Genomic DNA, 19575 nt, shown 5'->3' with positions numbered 1-19575 from the left:
AATATCTGAGGGTAATTTATTGCAGAACTCTTTCATGTCATTATGGAATTATTCATGTCATTATGCATTAATTTTGCAGATTATTTTCTAGTGGTTTGTTTTTTAAGTGCAAATATAGCCACAAGCACCATGCAGGGGCAGGAAAGGTGATGAATTTTGCCCCGTCCTCTGCTCTGAACTGATGGGAAGTAAAAAAGCACCATCTTGTGGCCAGTGGATAAGCACAGTGCGGGCACAGGGATGCCTCTCAGGTGAGGTATTTACTCACCTGCTTTTGCTTTTGTCTGACTGGTGGGTGCAGCTTCCAGTTGGACACACGTGGGTGAGCAGGAGCAGCCACTGTGGCTGGTGCCGTGAGGAAAACTCACCTGCTCGCCTCCTGGAGCGGGCTGTGGGCATGGGGACATGCAGGAGGGTGGTGTGGACTCCTTGGGGTGTCACAGGCCCCCAGGGCAACCGTGCAGGCCTGTAGCACCCTATGGGGTATCAGGCAGGTGATAACCAGCTGCTGCAGGGCCCAGGTGATGGATAACAGAGGAGCTAATACCAGCACTTATCCTCATGGACCTTTGCAGCTGCCAACACAGGGCTGCAGGAGCTTTTCTGCTGTGTGCTTTTTGCCAAGGGGTAGGTGGTCTCCTGCTCATAGATCTGACTGAGGTTTTGGTTCAGGATCACACACCAGGAGATGGCTGCATGTATCGATAGAGCATCTTTTTGAAATAACCCAAGTGGCCTTTCACTGTGGCTCTCTCCAGATATTTAGATCCCTTTTTTCTTCTTCTGTTAGTGGAATTTAATTCATCTTCCTGAAAGCTTCCATCATCTGCAGTGTGAGAAAGGAGCAGAGCTAATGCTATTGCTTCTGACAATGAACACTGCCAAAAACAACTTATAGCAGGCAGTAGTAAATTTTGGGATTGGTTATTTAATCCAGCATTGTCATGTCTAATTAGCAGATTGAACATCTCTACAAGGGGAATAGTTTAAAACATGCTGAAGAATTTGAGTTTGTGTATTTTTCTAGACTGAAGTATTTCAGAAGGGGAGAATACCTGTCAGAGATGAAGTGGGCATTTCAAGCCTGATTTCACCCCTGTTGAGTGCTGCAACTTCTTTCCAAGCTGGTCGTGCTCGCTGCTTCCGACAATCAGGTGAACCCTGCTGGAAGGGGTCCACATGGCACATATCTGCTGCCTCTTTATTGTTCTAAAAGGCACCACATCCTTCCTCTGTTCTGCACAGAATTGCCCTCTACTTTGGACGCTCCTTATGCCTTTTAACATTGTTCTCTTCTGCAGAAAATGTCCAAGTCATATAGTACCATTTTTCTTTCAGAAAGTAAATAATTCCCATTTATAAATTATGCCAAACACCGCAATGCTTTCTCTAGGAGAATTCCAATCCATCCTTGGAGTAATAAGAATCATTGCAACATTTCTCTTTTCTTTCTAATCTTGGCTTTATCACAGTTCCTGTTTGCACCAATCACTCTTTTGGCTCCGGCTGAGATGTGATCCCAGCTAACTTATTAGTGTCACCTATACAAAAGCAAATGCTGCCTTTAAAAGTCTGAATGTGTACCTCTGGGCAGGCTTTTTTCCCCCCTAATGTGTGAGAAAATACTCATAGATCCCACTTGGTACTTCATTACATTCATATTGGCTGTCCTCAAAAGATGATTAGACACTTGCTTGTTTGGCTTTTCTATTTTCTCCTGGTGTTGTGTTGCATTTCTTCTTCTTTTCAATGGCTTTTCCTAATAGCATCTTGTCACATTAGCACATAAGGCAATTTGAAATTGCATTAATCTATTCAGTGTCCATGAACTACAGCATATATCATATATGCAAGAAATCCATTTAATCTTCCAGGAGCTCTTTGCAAATCTACAAGCCAGTCATTTCTGTGGAGACTACATGGCAAGGAGTACAGTCATCTGCAGGTGACAGTCATGCATGGTAGACATAGGTACAACAGTCTTGAGTAACCCCTACCAAGGTTGTCTTGAGTAACCGCTCCCAAGGCTGCCAGCAAACATAAGCTCTCTAGGCGCTGGCAGCTATACTATAGAAAGGAAATTGTATCAGAATGAAGCAAAGGAGAGAACTTGTGTAATTACCAAGTGTGGATGCTCAAGTGTTTGTGAGCTGCCTGCCAGACACCACAGGCATTTCCCTGAGAGGCTGCAGTTCATTCACATCAGAGCACAGGCAGGTGGAGAGGACAGGCAGATCAGGTTTTTTCATAACACAGTGTTTTGTCTCCTTTAGCTCTAGTTAAGTGCTGCTGGCCATCCCCTCCTGTCTTCGAGTCTCCCCTCAGTCAGGTGGGGAGGGTCAGATGTCCTCGGTGCTGGGGGCTGGCAGGCTTTTTTAGGGCAAGTTGCTCCAGGGCTGGAGGTGCTGTGGGAGCAGATTGTGCCCAGCCCCTCCAAGCAAAAGAAAGTGGGATTGACAACTTCTGCTCCTCCAGGCTGGAGCTCCAGCCTTGGCCTCTGGCTGAGATGTTTCCCCACTGCCTGGCCTACCATGTCTCCTGGGATGCCAGCGCTGCCATGGCAGGAGGGGGAGCATCAACCCACTGCTGAGCTGCCTCTCATCAGCTCCTGTTTCCCCGCACGGGAGCAGCTGTGGCTCTGGGCATGCTGGATGGTGCCTCCTCCTCCTCTCCCACAGCCAATGGAGACAGCCAGGGACCTCAGTTGTCCCCATCTTGGTAGGTCCCACTGACCTGTGTTTGTTGCACAGTCAGCTGCCTTCCTGCAGAGCTTTGCTACAAGTCATAAATCATCATCATAAGACTTTTCTTTTGCTGTTTAGAAAACCGGATATTTTGCCTACTTTTGGTTTGCTTCCTCTCAGGCCATTTCTGCTCCATGAAAGAACTTCATCCTATGGCTCTGTGGAGTCTTTACAGCCTTTTTGTAGCTTTGCAAACACTTTGAAAGTCCAAATCAATTATATCAATGACATTAATTTGCCCATTATTCTGCTGACAAGCTCGAAAGGCTGCTATAGGTCTTCACTGTCTCCTGTAGTGGAAGGAGCCAATAATTCTAATTAGCATATGTTCCTAAAATAGTTACATAGATAGTTTATATTTCCATTTTTAGCTCATGATATAACCGTGTTTTTATATTGAACAACATCATAGTTATTATTACTAGTGGGCAGGAATGGCCTGTTACTGCAAATGAATCCCAAACAAGTGCATTGGAGGAAGGATGACAGCAGCAGTGCAGTGACTTTCATGGGGACAGGCAGATTTTGTCTATGGAAGAGACTCAGCAGCTTAGAGGTGCTTTTTAGCATGTCAGTCCTCCTACTGAGGCTGACGACAATGATGCCGGTGACATTTTTTGAGTGTGTGTATACTTTCCAAACACGGTTTTTAGTCCTATTTAATGCAGGCCTTTCCCCATAGACTGAAAAATTCTTGTTTATCATTTTATAGCTAAAGGTACTATTCAAGTGTTAAATTAGTTATGAAAATTAATATTGATTTGTGTCTTTAATGTAACAGAAGCAGAGTATTAAATGGAAAAAGGAAATAGATCTGACCTTCAAATGCTGGAATTGCAGAGTTTAAATGAAAACTGCCTTAATTTTCATTTAAAAGACTTACATATAAGCAGATCAGAGACCAAGCCATTTGAATCACTTTACGTATATTGACAGTGAAGTCAAAGAATTTTTCATAAACTTAATGCATTTCCTGCTTCTAGTTCAAGTTTATTCCTGGTAAGGTTATACACCTCAATGTGCAAAAGTTTTGCTGCATTATGTGAAGCTGCCTTTTGGTTCTTTTTTCCTAAGATTCTCAGAAAAGGCAAAATGTCTATATTGTACCTTTTTCCCACTAGACAGTAGCAGAGCTACCCTGTTTTCCCAAAAATAGGACAGCGTCTTATATAATTTTTGCTCCAAAAGATGCTTACTTTTTTACACATATATCTGCCTGGACACTATTTAAATTGACTTTTTTTATGAACGGTAACTAGAGTTTATTTTTGGAGTAAGGCTTGTATTTCAAGCTTCCTCAAAAATCCTGAAAAATCATGCTAGGGCTTATTTTCAGGGTAGGTCTTATTTCTGGGGAAACAGGGTATGTGTTGCTCCTCAGGTGCTGAAGCACTGGTTTTATAATTGTGCATTTTAAACCCCCATGCATTTAGTACTTAAGTAACTGAAATGTCTTTATGACTGAAGTTCTTGATAGGGTTAGTTTCCCTATTCAGTTATTCCAGTGACTTTCTGAAAGATGATGGGATACACAACAAGAGCACCTACAGCTGCAGTGCTACTAACTAGAAGTCTCAGCACTGTGTCCTGTCTCTAGGTAGCACAGGTCAACAAAGTGTCCCACTCGCAGAAAAGAACAGCCCAGGTAGCTTTAGGGTCCCCGAGACTTGTCTCTCACTGTAAACACCAGTATTTCTCCACACCAAAAGTTTTATTGCTTATTTGAATATTCCTTGCAACATCTGGAGAAGTGATGCTTTACAGGATGCCACTGCTGCCACTCTGATGGTACAGCAGGTGGGATTTAGGTAAAGCTCCTACTCTTACAGATGTTATCAATTTGGCAGGTAAAATGTACTTCTAGTTCAGGAGCATTTCATGATAAATCAAGACAAAAGTTAACCTGGGTTGTCTCTCGCAGCCTGCCAGCATTTACTCTCTTAAACTGTGCAAGAAGCCCCCTTTCTCCTTCAGGGTCTCTAGTTATGGACACCAGGCTTGTCTTTTTTTTTTAATGGGCACACTCCCTCCTCCCTTCTCCCTCCGCAGACTTTGTTTTCTAATCAGAAATTCAGCCTGATGGGGCTTCACAAAGCACAGCCTCCAGCATACTGATTAAAAAATGCCGTGATTTGTACATTGGGTACTTTCTGCTGTGTAGCATTCTATGACCTTACTTAACTTTATAATTAAGTCGGACTAAGAAATTATATCACATAAGTCTCACAACTTACTTTTTTTCCCCCTCAAGCCTGGCATATCCAGTTCCTGGAATTCAGGTGGCATTTCTTGGGTGAGCTGAAGATCCTTTACAACATTCATGAAGGACATTAAATTGATAAAAATACAATGTGTACCCATAAAGCCCATTTATATTGTCACAGAAGTATTAAGTGCCTTTAAGGTAAATGAGATTCTAGGCTAACATTTTCATGTATTTATTTCAGTCTCAGGTAAAAATTACATCTCGGAAGAAGAGAGGAGAAGGCATTTTGCTATCTATTTTAGTAAGTTTTTAGTGACTTCATGGAAATTAAAACTATACAAATGCACTCAAGTTAAGAGAGTGATTGGTAAATACGTCTTCTAGAAGCTAGAGGGCATAGGAGACACAGAAAGTCTCCGATGTAACTCAGTCATCAAGAGGTACGAGTCATTTAGAGTAACTTTTTGTTGTTTGCAAATAAAACAGCACTTGATAGTTAAGGTGAAACTGATTTTGTTCTCATTCTGAAGAGAAGTAACTCAAAAGCAGAAATATCTTTCTGGATCTTTATCAGTTTTGCAGATGGTCTAAAGGAACATCAATTATTTGTAAAGTTATTGATCTCAATGAAGATGTTAATATATTCTTCCCATTTTTATTTCAGAATAGTGTAGTAATAAGTCTATGTTCTGCAGAAGCTCCTACCATTAACTGTTAAATAGAGAACTACTAAAAATTGTTTTAATGGAAAAGCTGAAAGGTAAGTTCGTGAGGAAAAGAAGCATTGCTATTGAATGGAATAACCATAGACTTGTCTAGCTGACCCAGTCAAAATATTTCGTAACTTTTCTTCACCCCTACACACTATTTCTGTGATAGTAAATCCTGCTGTGTTTTGTGTTCCAGTCCATGTGTACGCTAGCATAATACCTGCATGAGAGGGATACTGGCAGACTTTTTGCAGTATTGACCAAGCCTTATTGTGTTTCCATTTTGAGAATAAGTTTAACAGAGCTTACCCTGATTGTGTAAGAGCAACAGAACATCCTGAGCTGCTCCTTGGAAGACCTCCCCAAATTCCAGTGTGTTTTGTTTCAAATTCAAAGTAATCCTATGCAAGAACTGAACTTTGCCACAGTCTGTAGAGGAGCCTTGATGTAGATATTGATTAGTTTATGCTGAGTTTCTCAGGTCAGCTGACTTTCTCAAACAGAAAATCAAAGGTACCGTGAGTTTGTAGGACTTCAGCATTGAAGAAAAAATTCCCTCCAGCCTTTGTGAACTGCTACATTTTTCCACAGGTTTTATACCTGAAGTCAGATGGGTGCTGAAGCATGGGATGATATTCCAGTAAACAAAGCAGGACTGGTGGAGTAACGAAACTCCACTGAATTATTAATTGGGTCCTAATGATGCAGTAAGAGTTACTATGGTGAACAGCTCTGAAGGCGGGAGCAGTACAAGGTGCAGCCCTGCCTGTGCCATGCACCTCACCTATTTTCCCAGTAGGCCTCTGCAAAAATGAATACCTTATGTAAAAGAACTAGAACAATCATGTTTGGTAGCTGTCCATTACTCCTCTAGAAATAATCGATCTAATTCCAACAAAGCAGTTGAGTATATACTCCAGTGCCCTGGACATAAAATTAAAAGCACATTCGAGTGCTTTGCTGGAAAGTAATGGACTTCTACACACCTTTAAAGAGAAGCACATCTTCAGGCTTGCTGGCTCAAATGCAATGTTACTTCCTAATAAATGTCACAGACAAATACAGGAACAGAGAGTGCATCAACACAGAACTGGTTCCATAAACCAGCGCATACCAATAACGCACTTTCAGCCCATGAAGTATTTTCACAGCTGGCCTTTGGAAGCTGAGGAACTGTGCAGCCTCATCGAAAAGGTAGGTATCTCGAGGTGTGGTCAGGGTTTAATGACGATCAGTGTTGTGTTAATGTACAGAGTGGGGAGGCTAAAGGAGGGTGTTCCAGCACAGGCACAGAAGCTGGGGTGGAGAAAATTACAATGGTTCACTTTTGGAGGGTGCTGGGAGGGAGTTCCTGCTGAAATCTGCCAATAGTGGTGTTGAGCGAATCAGTGTTTCAGCCTACAGCTCCAGAGGAAAAACTATGTTGGGAAGGCGAGGAAGGAAGGAACCCCCGTATAGAATGAATTTGGAATCAAACCCATCTTCCCCAAAGAAAGTTTGTTCTTCAAAACCCCCTTACAAACTTTGGTGGAAGAAATAAAATATTCAAAATTACTGCATAATAGTCTGACTGCTGGTCTCCACTCACGGCAGAGAAGCACTTATAGGGAGAATCATGCTGTCATCTCAGATTTGTGCTGGGCTTGAATGTAGTGATGAGTGCTTTAAGAAAATCCAAGAGCAAAATGACAGGTGATAACACAGGGTTTGAGAAATACACGGTGCCATGAGGGCTAAAGGGTTATAAAATACTGTTCATTGAGTGGCATCTGCACTGTGTACTCAGTGAGGCAGAACCTCATAGACAAAGTACAATATAAGCATATAAGTCAGGGCAGCATTTTGAATTGTGAAATAACAAGTCAAGGAAAAGCTGGAGTACTCAAGTTTCCCCACATGTGACCTCATATCTTAAATAATGTATTTTTAACACTGTATTAGTATAAAATCCAAGTACACAGTAACATGCAGAATAATTTAACTCAGCTGATAGCCCCTGTCTGTCTTCCTTCTGATGGTAGTTACTGCTAAGGGCTGTTGTGCTACTTGAAATTCCCCAAGAACAAGGTACAGATATTGCTTCACCATCAAATGTCGCAGAATATTTGATTTTTTAATCCTCCAGTGTTTTTAAAAAATATACTTACTCTGTTTTTCTTATTTATTAAGGGGAAAGTAAAACTTATTAGGATGCCTTGTAATCCTAGAGTAAAAATTAGCAAAATAATCCAATGCTTTGTCATAAGAAGCCAAAAAGTTATTTGCTTTGCTACTGGATGTCTAAGCATATGGCTACTGGAGTATGTGACTCTGCTTAAGGGCATTTTTTTTTCCTGATAGTAATTTGCAGGAAACTGATACATAGTTAGTTCTAAAATTGCAGGTTTTGATTTAAAGCAATATTATCCACTTCATCCAGTAGAAGACTGCCGTCTTTGCATTTTCTATAGCTGATGCACACACCAGCTTCGCTGGCTCCATTTGGTCAGACCATGTTGCTAGGCAGAGGCATGGAAAAGTTCTAGAGTTGACTCCTTGAAATTATAGGTATTTATGTCTTGCCACTGTCACAGGCCTCCTCCTTCCTGCCTGATGACTGGAGCAATCTATGGTATGCGGGTTTAGCACTTTATTCTCTGAGCTTTACTTCTAAGAGATCGTGATTTATAGGGAGCTTCACTGGGAAACCATTTATTCTAAAATGTTATGTACTCATGAGTTCTCCTGCTCAAAAGGCTTGCCATTTTTTCTGTCTTTTTTTTTTTTTTTTTTTTTTTTTGTCAAAACTTTGACTATAGGGCTGAAATAGGATGATGTTTAGTTACTGCTTCTCTGAACTTTTGACACTCACTGCTGTTTTCTGTGTGTTATTCCCTATCCAGTCCAGATGTTTCTGCACATGAACCGCCTAGCCATTCAGCTTATTTTTTTTGGATGGCACAGCCTTAATTTTGTGTTGTGATGGAGAACATTTGAGCATGGAGACTGCCCATCTTTTGTGGAAGGACTCCAGTGGCCGTGGCATTCTTGCATGATTGAGTGTGGTTACCAAGACTCACAACATTCAACTGCTGCATTAAAACTGACCTTGGTAGAAGTTATGTGATTTCTGTAGCATTTCTCCAGGTTGTGTTTGGTGCACTGTTGTTTGTTCCCAAGAGACTGTAACTCAGGCTCATGGAAGTCCCTCACGAATGGCCCCCGAGATTACTGGCACTCCTCCCAGCCTGTGTTTGACTGATGCTGCCTGCAGCCTGTGCTCCCAAGGGGCCTGGATGTTTTAAGTCCAAATTCAGATCTCTTCCTCCCTTGAGACATATGTTGAGAGGGTTATACTCTCCTTAAGCCTGACCAGTAGTATTTCCAAAAAATATGTTAAAAACTGGTTGATCACTCCTCAGACCAGATTTCCAAACGAGCTCTGCACCCAGCAGGTCTCACCAGGAGGAGGTATCCAGGCTGAGAGCTGCAGCCATAAACAAGACAAAATGGTGTTTTTTTTCGGAAAAGCTGCCTTTGGCCTATACTGGCAAACCACTTGTTAAACTCCTTGTTTTGGGCCACAGTGCTCGTATGGGTGAGAAGAGCAGGCAGAAACCTGGTCTCCTCCTCTACCTGTTGGGGTAGGTCTGAGTTTCCCCTGGGTTTCCCCTAACACCAGTGGCTTTCTCCATTGCTGGTACAATACATTTTACATTATTAAGCTGCTGGAATAAACACATGAAGAAGGCAGAAAAGGAGAAAGGAAGCTCATGTTTGCCAGTCAGAAGATTAGGAGCAAACTAAAGCAGGAATTGTGCAAGGGCTGCGGTGTGTACCTTACTGCAGGCACTGCCAATAGTCCCACTGCTGCGGGAGCAAGACAGAGCAAGGCTAACCAGGGATTGAGGACGCACATAAATGAGACTATATTGAAAGTAAAATAGAACGAGATAAACTGGAAAGAGCTCAAATCCTAACCTTAAATTCAAAGAGGGAAGATTATTCTGCTTCTTCCCTGTTCCAAGTTTTTGGGAGGCCAGTTCTGGCTATAAGCTGTGCAGAGCAAGAAATGTGCCCTAATATTAACAGAATTTGACATGCTTTTAAAATTGCATTGGATGCAATGAGAAAGAGAGAAGAAAAGAAATCCAGGCTCAGCAGAAAGGATAGTTTTTGTTGTGTGAATGCAGTTGCAGGTTGCAACCACATCCAGTAGCTAGGAAACAAGAAGTGTGCTGTTGGTACCATTATGAGGACTAAGGAGCATTGGTGTCAATGCCAGAGCATATGAACAGTCTGAGAACTTACAATGAAAACAATTAATACCAGATTCCCAAGAAGGTGGTGGAATTTGCCAAGCATCCAAAAAACAACCAGACCATTTTCAGGTCCTGATTATTTCCTAATGAACTGCTTGACCCCACGGGCCTATAGCAGCCATGAAAGTCTGCCTTTGCAAAGCCTCTTAGAATAGTTCCATTCAAATACAGACATAATTACACCTCTCCTCACAATATTACATTTCAAATATCCTCCCAGTAATCAGAATCACTGCAGTGTGTGAGGAGTGAAGAGCTCCTTTATCCTTACAGCAGAAAGCATCTGAACTGTTATGAGCTGAAGAAGCTTTATAATGGGAAAGGGTAATAGAAAAGGCTTTGAGGCATCATCACGGTCACAAAAAAGGCATGAGCAAATCTGAGCCTGAGAGTGAGCGACAATGCTGTGCCTTTACTAGAAAAAACTCCAATGGTGAGTGAGTGAGAGAGAATAAGAATACCCTGCTTCCCCCACAGAAAATAACAGCTACAGAAAAGTTGTTGTACATTTCAGTTTGTTCCTATGGTTTTAATCTTCTAATTTGCTCCAATTATGCCTGTTCAAGGCTGATTTATGTTTGGCAACTTTACATTAAAAAAATGTTCCCAGTAACAGAACAATGCTCATGCTTTCAGACAGGATGAAGAGAATACGACATTTTCAGATGCAATGTGAGCCAGTCATTTGGGCAAACTTTCCATGAAAGTATCTCTGATAATGGCTGTGCATACTGATTTTTCCTTATTTGCAGTAGGCTCTTAGTTTTATGTCTCTGCTTGACAAAGAGCAGAAATGTTGACCTCATAAAGGATTTTATCTAGTTTGTTTCCCAGGGTTTTTTTTTTTTTTGTACTACTACATAATTTATTTAACAACTGCATGTTTTTTACATGAGCAGTACGTAACACAATAGTAAGCCTCTAAGAAGTTTCAACCAGCTGTCCTGTGTTATGTCGTGACATTCAGAGCTCTACTTTCCAGAGTGGAAATGAGTTTTTGTCAGTCAGACTCAGTATCCTCACATCGGGATGGTCACATTACAGTAGGAGTAGGACATGTCTGACAGCCATGTAACTGGGAAATTCTGTAAAATCCTGATACATTATAGATACTGAGATCCACAAGTGTTATCAAAATCAGCATCCAGGTGGTTTCCTGAGAAGGAAAAGGTGAAGAATTAGTTGGTATCTTTTGTAGAAACTACCAGTCACTGTGAGCTGGAGATGAGCTCGAGGAGTCTGGCAGAAGGACACTGGGGAGCCACGATGGGTGTAATATGGTAAGGAACTGAGATTAAATATTAATATAATAACCAGCATGGAAATCTATAGGAAAATAACGCTTGGTGGTTCTGCTGCTCGTACAGAGATACGGACTTTGCAGTTTCTCTTCAATGGGTATGGGTGTGCATTCACAGCACAGAGGTGGGTTGTCTGGGCAGGTGACCGTTTTTTCAAATAAAAAGCAACTGGTAATGGTGATCTGATCATGGGACAGAAAGAGCACAGAAAAAACAAGTGGTTCGGCTAAAAGAGGAGCCTGCAGTTGCAGCCAACTGGCTTCAAAGGTGTTGCTTTGCATTGCAAAAGGTGACTGATGTGCCTATTGTCACCTACACACAAGGAAAGATACAGAAAGAGTAAATTATATTTATAATGGAGGAAGAATTAGTAACAAGTGAGCTATACACTCCCAAGCATTGCTGCAAGAAGCTTTACTGAAACAGCCTGCAAAGTTTGAGGACTGTAACCACACATAGAAACAGACTGAGCTGGCTTGACCGAAAGCCTGTAATTTCCTAGATTAACAGTTTGCAGAGATATGGTTTAGTACTAAGTAAGGGTTGCTAACTGAAAAAAAGAAAAATATTGTTCAATAGATCTTGATTTGTCTAATTATATGCAGGATTTATTTAAAGCAGAAACTAGTCTGCTTTAAAAAAAAAACTGTAGTGGATGCGTCTGAGTGCATTGACTCTTGGAAGCATTTGGTTCCCACTTGTGGTATCATTTCATTGTTTTTAAAACATATAAGAAAACACACATTTCTTGATACTAAAATGTCTTGTTTTTGATATGGCAAAGCTGATTCCAGGTTATGCCTATGGTGCTATGAAAGTAGCATTTGACATAACAAGGGGAATTTTACGTGCCTATGGTCACTGGTATTTCTGAGGAGAATGACGAGAATGGGCTGAATACTGAAGGCTTTGTCTAAGGGAGACTCTGTGGAAAGGGCTCTGGATCTGCATAGCAAAGTGTGTGAGCTGGAGCCGTAGCTCCATGGAAGCCATCCATGCATGATTTCCCTGTCCCACTTGGTCTCCACGAGTCGTGGGGACTGTGGGAATTTGGCTTCTTATGAACCTACTAATGAAGAGTGGCAGGTGACAAACTCCTGCTGGAATTTTTTCCCCGTTTTCATTAACCTCTGTATAGATATTATTTTAGTTAAAATAATCTTGACAGCATCTATGAAAAAAGCTGTGGGGGTTGCAAGAGCAATTAAATGCGTTGTCAAAAATGATAAGCAGCCTGGTATCACAGGAAGGAAATTAACACTCTGACCAATAATGGAACAGTATTCTTAATCCAGAGCTTTTTGTCTCTCAGAAACTCCTGAAAATGGATGGATTTTGGGGACCAAGCAATTTTACAACAAGACAGTTAAGCAATAGGTATCATAAAGTATCTCCATGTTAAAAGTCAGCGTCATACTGGTGTAACAGTGGCTGACAGCCAGCCAGTCAGAAATGTGGTGTTAATTAGACATTAATAACGGTATATGTGCAAAGCCTCAACTATTTTTCTAAACTTTGGATATCAGAAAGGTTAGGAATTGTATTCAATATTAGGTCATGGCAGCGGAGTTTAACAACTATCAGTATCAGTGTCAGTGGTCTGTCTTGAGTTGTCCCCTGTGGAGAGAAGGCATGGAAATGCTGGCAGGCTGCTCCCTGTTGTGAGAAAGACAGGGTTTGAGAGCCTTCGTTTCTGGATTATGTCACCTTGAGTCTTATTTTACTTGGGAGCTGCACTGAGCACATAAATGCACAGATCTTTTAGTAAATGACAAACTCCCTAAATCATAGTATTTTGCTCATCCTAAAGGCACCGTTCATCCTTTTAGAACTGGTACTGCATTTGGGTAGGCATAACAAAAACCAAACCCTCTCTGCTGGCCCAGGTTGGAAGGTGCATTCCTCTCCCCAGCCACTCCAGGCTCAAGTGGTGCAGATGGAGTTGTGGTTGGGTCCATAAGAAAGGCCACCCAAGGAGAGGGAAGCTGTAAAAATTGCCATGTTTTTACTGTGGGAGGGGCTGCCAGGCTATTGAACTAAGGGTTGCACTCAAATGCCTCCTCATGAGAAGAGAAATGGGAATAACCCATCAGGAGGCAGCAGGCAGGGCAGATATACTCAGGCTTGGGGGTGGATGAAGCTGTCATTATTCAGAAACTCTGAGTGAAAAATGGTGCTAAAAATGATTACGGTTTCTGGGTACCAGTGCAGCACTACCTGAGGTAAAATGCTTCTCTAACTGTGGCAAGGGCAATGGGTGAAGGATTACCAGGGAATATAGAATCATAGAATCATGGAATAGTTTGGATTGCAAGTGATCTTCAAACGTCATCTAGTCCACCCCCCCTGCAATGAGCAGGGACATCAACTAGATCAGGTTGCTCATATCCCTGTCCAGCCTGGCCTGGAATGTTTCCAGGGATGTGGAATCTACCACCTCTTTGGGCAACCTGTTCCAGTATTTCACCACCCTCATTGCAAAAAATTTCTTCCCGATGTCTAGCCTGAAACTCCCCTCTAGTGTGAAACCGTGACCTCTTGTCCTGCCGTACAAGGCCCTGCGAAAAAGTCTGTCTGTGTCTTTCTTGTAGGCCCCTTTTAAGTACTGTGAAGCCACAATAAAGTCTCACCAGAGCCTTCTCTTTTCCAGGCTGAACAACCCCAACTCTCTCAAACTTTCCTCATGGCAGAGCTGTTCCAGCCCTCTGTTCCTTTTCATGTCCCTCCACTGGCCCCTCTCCAACAGGTCCATGTCTTTCCTGCACTGAGGGCTCCAGAGCTGGACATAGGACTCTGGGTGGGGTCTCACCAGAGCAGAGTGGAGGGACAGAATCACTCCCCTCAGCCTGCTGGCCATGCTCCTTTTGATGCAGCCCAAGGTATGAATAGCTTTCTGGGCTATGAGTGCTCATTGCTGGCTCATGTCCAGTCTTTCATCCACCAGTTGCTCCAGCCCAGGTGTAGCACCTTGCACTTGGCCTTATTGAACCTCAGGAGGTTTACACAGGCCCACTTCTTGAGCTCGTCCAGGTTGTTCTGCATGGCTTCCCATCCCTCAGGCATGTCAGCTGCATCATTCAGCTTGGAGTAATCTGCAAACTTGCTCAGGGTACACCCAATCCCACTGTCTATGTCACTGATGAAGATACTAAACAGTACTGGTCCCAGTACAGACCCTTGAGGGACACCACTTGTTACCGGTGTCCATCCAGACATCATGCCATTGGTGACTACTCTCTGGGTGCAACCATCCAGCCAGTTCCTCATCCATCAAACAGTCCACCCATCAATCCATACCTTTCCAATTTAGAGAGAAGGATGTTGTGGGGGACTGTGTCAAAGTCTTTACAGAAGTCCAGGTAGGCGACATCTTTCTTTTTCCACTGATGTAGTCACTCCATCATAGAAGGCCACTAGGTCAGATCTTTGTAATTAAGGGTTAAATGGAGAAATTAAACTCCTGTGTAGTCAAGAAAAGGGCTGACAAGTTTGGTAAAGATAATCCCGCCTTGTCCTTATCCTTATCCTTATCCTTATCCTTATCCTTATCCTTATCCTTATCCTTATCCTTATCCTTATCCTTATCCTTATCCTTATCCTTATCCTGCCTCCCTAAATGTAATCTAATCAGATCTGTACCTTAGCAGTTAGGTCTTCCTTTTGCCCTTCTGCCCCCACCCCCATGTCCCAGCTCATGCTCCTCTCCTTCACATTTTCTTGGCCCACTCTCAGCAAACCTGAGAATTAAAGGATGGGATGATGTCATGTTCCTGGTCAGGGAAACCTGTGTAGTAATGTTCCTGAGATGTTTCAAAGGGAAGCAAGTTTCTTGTCCTGCTGAAGCTCTAGTAGCATGTTGGCTTGTCTGGTAATGTGTGTGCACCCATCTGCAATGTGCACTCATCTGCAGAGAGGGTTTTTTCTCTCTCTTTTCCATCCCTGAAATTAAAATGAATCTCTTCATTCAGTTGAAGCTACATCTTTTAAGAGCTGTGATTTGAGGAAGAAGGAAATAAGTAGCAAGATGTTAAAGAAAGAGCTTATTTCTTGCTTGCTTTGCGATAATGTCCAGCAGCATAAAAAAGACTGGATTGTGTTATACTAGAGATCGATTCAAAATGTAGCAAGAGATATTTCCTATCCCAAGGACATTCACACTGTAACGAAACTTGAAACATCAAAGCAAAGAAGCAACGTGTAAGTATGGAGAACCCGGGAAACAGGGGACAGTGAGTGCTTCTTTTGTTCTCTGTTAAAAAAGGCACTGTTTGTTCTCCACAACACTTACTGTTATGATTGACTAGTGTCTTCTAGTGCATCTTGATGAAGTCTTTGACCTGAAGGATGATGACAGCCAGCAACAGCTTACTTCATGGACTAGGTCAGAGAGAGCTTTCTACACTGAAGTAGTATTTTGGAAGGCAGCCGAGCATGCAGTGGTGGCTGGAGAAGCCCTAAGACTGACCAGTGGGGTAGGGTGGTCACTCAGTGAGCAGAACCAGGAGAGAGGGATGTAGAGCTACAAAGACAACTAAAAAAGAGCTATTAGTGAGTAGGGGAAAAGGACAGCAATGCAGGATATCAAAGGGGGATTGATGGGAGCAGAATGACAAGCAAGCCTGAAAGGGGCAATGGGTGAGGAAGCTGGACCAGAGAAGGAAGGCAGTAGGGACAAAAGTTCAGCCTCCTCAATGATGTCAGGGTTTTGGGGGATTGAACTGAAAGCTTCCCTTGTGAGGAAAGTCTTGTATCTGGAGAGCTCAAGGGATCAGTAGAGATGTACACTGCGTTTCAGTGTCAGCTTCCAGAGTGAATAAACACAGGAAATAACCATACTGTCTTACTGATATAAGAAAAATAAAAATTAAATGTGACAGAAGTGAAACATATAATTCCCAAGGTATTTTCCTACTTTACAAAGTCAGAGGTTTAGTTTATTTTATAAATCAGCAATAGGCAAAGATGTGAAGTACTTCTAAGGAAACACCTGTGTTGAATAAAAACATTAACATACCAGACATAACATGGGTGGTAAAACAAATGTTTAGTTTTCCATGTAAATACATACATATTTTTTGCTAAAATTATTTAATTAAAAAGGCTAAGCCTACCTTTATGGAAAACATGTTGTGTTTTGTGTCCTGACAACAGTGATATTTAAAAACACAAAAGTTTTTTACAGCTTTCTTCCAGTAAACCACATCTGGATTTTTAACCTCATTGAAACTTTTTATTGTGCTTCTATATCAGACTTCATTTGTGCTTCTATATCAGCCTTTACTGTAATGGAATTGTTATTTATTTATCTGCAAATTTATCTAGTTCCTCCTTTGTGGATGATCTTATGTTTAACGTGGTCTTTAATTACATTCCTCTACTAGCTGACCACTACAAAATTGAAATCCTCACCACAAATCTGTAAAAATGTTTCCACTTGCGCTGGGAGACAAAAATAGAATAATTCCATGTCTTTTTGGACGGATGCCTAGCTGAAACTATGCAGGGTTTGACTGACAAGAGGATGTAGTCTTTGCTGAGAGCACTTTCTTTAAGGTCCTTTTTAGTCTTCAGGAACATTTAAGTAGATGAATGAAGAGAGGATTTAAGCTAGTTTCCCTGCGTTTTTGTTAACTTTGCCTGTTTTTTTTGTAACTTTTATCTTCCGCAACAAAATCTTTTCAGCTCCTCGGGCTTACTGAATATATAATCGCAAGCTGGTAAGTAGTAACTTCAGGAGTTTTGATTTGAAATGGCACTCTATTCTTTGTGTACAGCTGTGGTAGAAGAATAAAACCCCTTTGTGCGGCTAAGCAAAAGTAGAGTTATTTAAATGCTCAGTATTTGCCAGGGTTATAACTGTGAAGTGTAGTCTTTCAGTGGTGAATAAATACAGTTAACACATAGCTCAGCTTGCAAATGCAATGGAGAGAATTCGCTTGAGTAAGTTCAGAATTATTTTGCATCCGAGCGAGCTCTCCCCACTGTGCTGCATGGCAACTTATCCGTTTCCTGGGGAGTGTGGATGGGAGCTTACAAAGCACAGCAGGTAATTGGCTGCTTCAGTTGAAAAAGAAGGAAAAAAAAAAAAAAAAAGAGAGCATATTTGTCAGTATATACAGAAGGAAAATGAGAACAAATGATAATCATTACTGGTTGATAATATTTGTCCATAGTCTTCTGAGCCGTCTGTGAGATTAAATCCATACCGACCCTCTGTAAGAACAGTGAGTGTGTTAAACGGGATGTTTAGGTGACTGAGCAACTTTTTTTGTCAATGTATTTTGGACTGGAACTTTCACATGCTTTGAACGTAAAAAGGAGGTAAATGTGTATGAGATAACACAGTTTTTCAGAATCTTTTCTTCTGCAGTTCAAGAATTGTGTTTCTGTATCTTAGTGTATATTTTTGTATCATTATTTTGAATGATATCTTCATCTATGTGAACCATACTATCTCCGGTCAGTGGGAAGTGAGCATAGCTCAACCTTTAGGCACTTATTTCTGTATTTCTAAAACTTATTTACACTGATACAAATATTTCCTCTTGGAAAGGGAAAGCTATTATTAGCTTAGATACTTTTTCTCAGTTGCACATGTGGCAGTTTCTACAGACAGACTGAAAAAAGCTGTAATGGTGTATCTATGTTTTTGTTTAAGGTATTTACCTCCAGATGTGGTGTGGAAGTATGTCAGCAGTGTATAAAGACAGTTGTACCAGGTTTCTCCTAAAACAGGGCCATTTTCATGAAAACCTTTTTATTATCTGCTTTTTCTTTCCCTCCTCTCTTTAAATAAATGAAGCATGAAGTCAAGGCTGATAGATGCTAGAATAACATAAGCTCTACTTTAATTTTCACAATATAAATACATTGGATAAGAATGTATGATGAGTCTCACTGGAATTGGTTGGCATAGGAGTATAATATTCACTTCAAAAATCTCTGCAGTTTCATGTTGCAGAACTCCAGTCCTTGGGCAGCTTGGTTTTAATTTGTTTGCTGAAAATCTCACCAAGAAACCTGTGCACTGTGTTGGAAGTCGAAATTGTGCTACACATGTAGGAGGAGACTAAAATGAAATATTTCATGGATTTGTTAGGTCTACATGACTGTATGTAGGAAGGATACTTGGAAGACTGAAAAATAGATTTTTAGCACTTTATTATCCTCACTAGTTTGTTTCCTTCTCTTTTGTAAAGAGGAAATAAAAATTTTTATTTTCTTATTTTATACACTATTGTATTCTTTGAGGTGGCTTTGAATCCCCATAAGTGTTGCACAATGTAAAATGTGTACTAAAGCATTAAGGGAAATGGGGTTAAGACATGCAGTGTCTAATAAAGGGTACTAGTATTTATTGGCAGTCATCCTTTGGCCTGCGTAAATTCCTTTTCCAAAGGGCACTGACATTGCTCTTGCTCTCTTTACAACCATCACTCTGTGTGCAGGTGCTTTTTTTCCCCATTCCCCTTTTTTTTTTCCGTATGTTTTTTGAATGCCAAATTCTTAATGTGTCAGCTCTGGCAGAAAGCTTGGGTGATGAAAGAGAAAAGAAAATGGGCTTGAAGCAAGTTGCTGGAAAGGCACATATGGGATGACATAGCCATGGGAAGCTCTTTTTTTTTAAGGAGTTGAGTACCAGTCTTCATGCTGACTTAATGAATACAGGAGGAAGCACATATTTTTCTTGGGCTTGGAAAGCAAATGTGGTCTTGGAGTGCAAGGTTTACTACCAGTGTAATCAACTAGAGTAACATGAATGACCATGTGCCAACTTTCTTTTACCTCCTGTGTACCTGGCCCAATTAACTCCATTCTTCATTCTTCAGTCATCTCCCCAGGTGGCTCTCTGGTCTTTATGGGCCATAAAATAGGTGGCATTGGTCCATATTGAAATGCCTTGTGGTGCAGGGGGTCTCATAACCCTTCAGAGGGGTCCCTGAGAGTCTCAGAGGTGGCAGCACTGTCTAAAAGGAAATTCAGAGGATGAGCACCTGTGCTCTCTCCCCGATTGCTGGAAGGCTGTCTTTGGGTAATGTAGGTCATCACATGAAAGCTAGATTGGTTTGGGAGAGCTGCACAGAGGACCCAATGGAGTGAACTTCTCTTAGGCACAAAGGGAAAAAATTCAGCTGGGATTAGATACTGTTGACCTCCTCTCTTAAGCAAGGAGATTTCTTCTTTGCCTCTCTCTCCCTCCCTCCTGAGTAGCGATTAACCATAAGTTTTCTAATTGGACTTCTAAACGGATTGTGCTAAGTTGCAAGCAGCTCAGCTGTTTCTCTGTTACTTGCCTGTGTTTTCTGGACTCTA

The 19575-nt window shown here is 41.5% G+C and overlaps 1 protein-coding gene across 3 annotated transcripts in view; it reads left to right on the top strand.

Annotated features, from left to right (window-relative positions):
* Window positions 1–16785: 16785 nt before the first annotated feature.
* Window positions 16786–19575, top strand: part of INSC (INSC spindle orientation adaptor protein) — a 147317-nt gene continuing 144527 nt past the window's right edge. For 2 of the 3 annotated variants that reach the window (XM_082057439.1, XM_082057441.1), the window contains exon 1: window positions 16786–16979. The gene's annotated coding sequence lies outside the window, so the exon portion shown is untranslated. Of the gene's footprint in view, window positions 16980–17011; window positions 17309–19575 lie in introns of those variants that run through there. The other variant, XM_082057440.1, reaches the window with a different exon arrangement.

The sequence above is a fragment of the Streptopelia decaocto genome (assembly GCF_964273445.1).
Source record: "Streptopelia decaocto genome assembly, chromosome: 7".
NCBI lineage: Eukaryota > Metazoa > Chordata > Aves > Columbiformes > Columbidae > Streptopelia > Streptopelia decaocto.
The sequence above is the reverse complement of the archived record's forward strand: the minus strand, read 5'-3'. Positions and strand labels throughout refer to the sequence as shown.